Here is a 3,935-nt window from a genome sequence, read left to right as displayed (position 1 = left end):
TATTTTTTTTTAAGCAATCAGGGTTAAGTAACTTGCTCAAGGTTACACGGCCAGTTATTTCTGGGTGTGGTGCTGAGTGTCCGAGCCCGGGATTCGATCTCCAGGTCGTCCCAACACTGGAGCCGGTACTCTTACTCGCTGAGCCACCTGGCCACCCCTAAGCAATTGGGGTTAAGTAACTTGCTCAAGGTTACACGGCCAGGTGTTTCTGGGTGGGTGCTAAGTGTCTGAGTCCGGGATTCGATCTCCAGGTCTTCTCAACACTGGAGCCGGTGCTCTTACTTGCTGTGCTACCTGGCCGCCCCCGGTCATATGTTGTTGATGTTTTCTTAGTCATCTTTCTTTTGAGATGAATAAAGTCCAAGATTTTTTTCATGATTTTCAAATCTTTTTCTCCTTTAAACAGTTTTTAAATATACACACAATTTTATCAACTACAGCATGAATGCATACACATACACACACATATTCTCTGTGTCTCTCTGTCTCTGTCTCTGTCTTTGTCTCTCTCTCTCTCTCTCACACACACATACACATGAATTAGAAATTAGCCCAAGTGTATCAAGCATATATTACTACCTATATATGTATATATTCATAATATAATTTATGTTATATACTTACATAATATAGTTATAATAACTTAATAGGACTTTAATCTTTTCATATCAGAACTAGATAAATATAACCAAAAAAGAAGTGAGAAAGAAGTCAACAGAAATTTAGATAAGCTAGCTATGCTCACTATCTGGAGAGAAATGAATGGGAAGAAAAAGAAAGATACTTTTTTCTCAGTGGTTCATGGTACCTTTTACAAACACTGATTATATATTAAGACATAAAAATGTATAGTTAAAAGCAGAAAAAAGAAATATTAAAAGTATCCTTTACATATCACAATGTAATTAAAATAATATTTAATAATGGATCATGAAATTATAGATAAAAATTAATTAGAGTCTAAACACCCAATCTTAAAGGAGTGGTTAAAGAACAAATCATAGAAACAATCAACAATTTAATTAAAGAGAATGACAATAAAGAGACAAAATATCAAAACTTATGGGATATAGCAAAAACAGTAATCTGAGGAAAATGTGTATCTCTAAATACTTACATAAATAAAGCAGAGGAAGTGCAGACCAATGAATTGGGTATGCATTTTTTTTTGCTTTTTGGAGGGGGCAACGTAGGGCAATTGGGGTTAAGTAACTTGCCCAAGGTCACACAGCTAGTTTTATATTGTGTCTGAGGCTGGATTTGAACTCAGGTCCTCCTGACTCCAGGTCCAGGGCTCTATTCACAGCTCCACCTAGTCGCCCCTTGGGTATGCAATTTAAAAAAAACTACAAAAATAAAAAATAAAGTTACCCCCCAAATAATAAATTGGACAGCCTAAAAATTAAAGGTGAGATTAATCAAATTAAGTGTAAAAGACCCCTTAATCAAAAAAAATTAAGTTAGTTTTGTGAAAAAAAAGATAAATCATTGGTTATTATGATTTTAAAATGAAAGAAGAAAACCAAATCACTAATATGAAAAATGAAAAGAGTGAATATGCTACTAATGGAGATGAAATCAAAGTAATTACAAGGAATTATTTTGACCAATTATATGCCAATAAATTTAACAATTTAAGAAAATGGAAGAATATTTACAAAAATATAAACTGCCTAGACTAGTAGAAGATGAAACAGAATATCTAAATAGATCTATTTTACAAAAAGAAATTAAACAGGTCATAAATAAGTTTCTTAAGGAAAAGCACCAGGACCAGATGGATTTACAAGTGAATTCTATCAAATATTTAAAGACCATCTAATTCCAATATTAAATAAATTATCTAGAATAATAGACAAAGAAGGGGTCCTACCAAACTCCTTTTATGAAATTTGATACTGATACCTAAATCAGGAAAAATAAAAAGAAAATTCTAGACCAATTTCATTAATAAATGTGGATACAAAAATCTTAAATAAAATACAAGCTAAAATATTATAACAATATATAACAAAGATAATACATGGTGACTAAGCAGGATTTATACCAGGAATGCAGAGATGGTTTAACATAATAAAAAACTAGCAACATAATTGATTACATCAATAAGAATAACAAAAATCATATGATTATAACAACACATGCAGAAAAATATTTGACAAACTGCAATACTTATTTCTATTCAAATATGTTTAAGTATAGTTTTAAATGGATTTTTCCTTAAATTAATAAAAAGCATTTACCTAAAATCATAAGCAAGCGTTATTTGTAATGGTGATAAGCTAAAAAGCTTCCCAGTAAGAGATCAGGTGTCAAATAACTATATGAATATTATTCAGTATTTTATTGGAAATTTTAGAAATAACAATAAGACAACAAAAAGAAATAATAAGAATCAAAACAGGAAATAAGGCAATAAAATATCTTTTTGCAGACAACATGATTATATACTTGGAAAATTTAAAGGCCCAACTAAAATGTTAGCTGAAACAATTAATAATTTTAGCAAAGTAGCAGGGCATAAAGTAAATCCACATAAATAATCAGTATTCCTATATATCACAAATAAAACTCTGCAGGAAGAGATAGTAAGAGATAACCTAATTAAAGAACTCTAGGCAGTATAAATTACTTGGGAACATACCTGCCAAAACAAACCCAGGAAATATATAAAGAAAATTATTTTTAAAATGCTTTTTTATAAAAATAATAACAGATTTAAATAATTGGAGACATATTAATTGTTCATGGGCAGACAGGGTCAATACAATAAAAATCACAATTTTATCTAACTAATTTATATAGTCAATACAATCCCAATTAGACTACCAAATTTGTTTTTACTGAGTTAGAAATAAATAATAACAAAATTCATTGAGAAGAACAAAAGGTTAAGACTATCAAAGGAATTAATGAAAAAGGTAAAGGAAAAAGGTTTCAGTAGTACCAGATCTTAAACTATATTATAAGGCAGTTATTATCACAACTATCCGTTCCTGGCTAAGAAGTAAAAAGATAGATCAGTGAAACAGAGTACACATAACAATATACAGTAGCAAATGAATATAGTAACCTTGTGGTCGACAAGTGTAAAGGCTTAAGTTCTGGGGATAATAATTCATTAATTGATAAAAAAAAAAAACTGTTGGAAAAGCTGGAAAGCAATCTAGTAGAAACTGGGCATAGATCAATATTTAACACAATGTACCAAGACAATCAAAATGAATACATGAGCAAGATATAGAGAGAGAAATTACAAAAAAAAAATTAGAACGTGAAACATATTACCTATTAAACTTATGGATAGGTACATAATTTATGAATAAACAAGAGAGAGCAGTGTGAGGTATAAAAAGATAATTTTGATTATAGTACCTTAAAAAGCCTTGCACATATAAAACAAATGTAGCTAAGAAGGAAAGCAGAAAATGGCAGGGAGGAGGAGGAAAATTTATAGTCAGCTTCTCAGGTAAATGTCTCATATCTCAAATATATAAAGACCTCTGTCAAGTCTATAAGAATACAAGCTATTTCCCAATTGATAAATGGTCAAAGTATATGAATAGGCAGTTTTCTGATTAAAAAAAAATAAAATCAAAGCAGAGCAGTCAATGGCTTGTTCCTACTTGAATATCCATAGATCCAGAGTTGAAACTGATGGCCAGAAGCCACCAGAGGCCAGAAGGCTCCAAAGTTGAGGTTTAAACCCAGGGACACCAAAAACTGTTGAGGTGGGGGCTCTGCCCACCCAAAACTGTTGCAGTTTTATGATGTGTTTTGGTAGAGCCATCTCAAAGAATTCAGAGTCAGACCACCTCTAATCCAAATATAGGCATTTATTGAGATGGATGCCTGTCATGAAGTGGGCCAAGTTCCAGGAGGAAGCAGCAACTTTAGAGAAAGCAAGATGGATTTTTTATAAATTTACATAGAAT

This window comes from Petaurus breviceps, unplaced genomic scaffold, assembly GCF_028583685.1.
Source record: "Petaurus breviceps papuanus isolate PSGF00001 unplaced genomic scaffold, PetGlider_PUasm1.0 79, whole genome shotgun sequence".
Classification (NCBI taxonomy): Eukaryota; Metazoa; Chordata; class Mammalia; order Diprotodontia; family Petauridae; genus Petaurus; species Petaurus breviceps.
Note: the sequence above shows the minus strand (reverse complement) of the source record.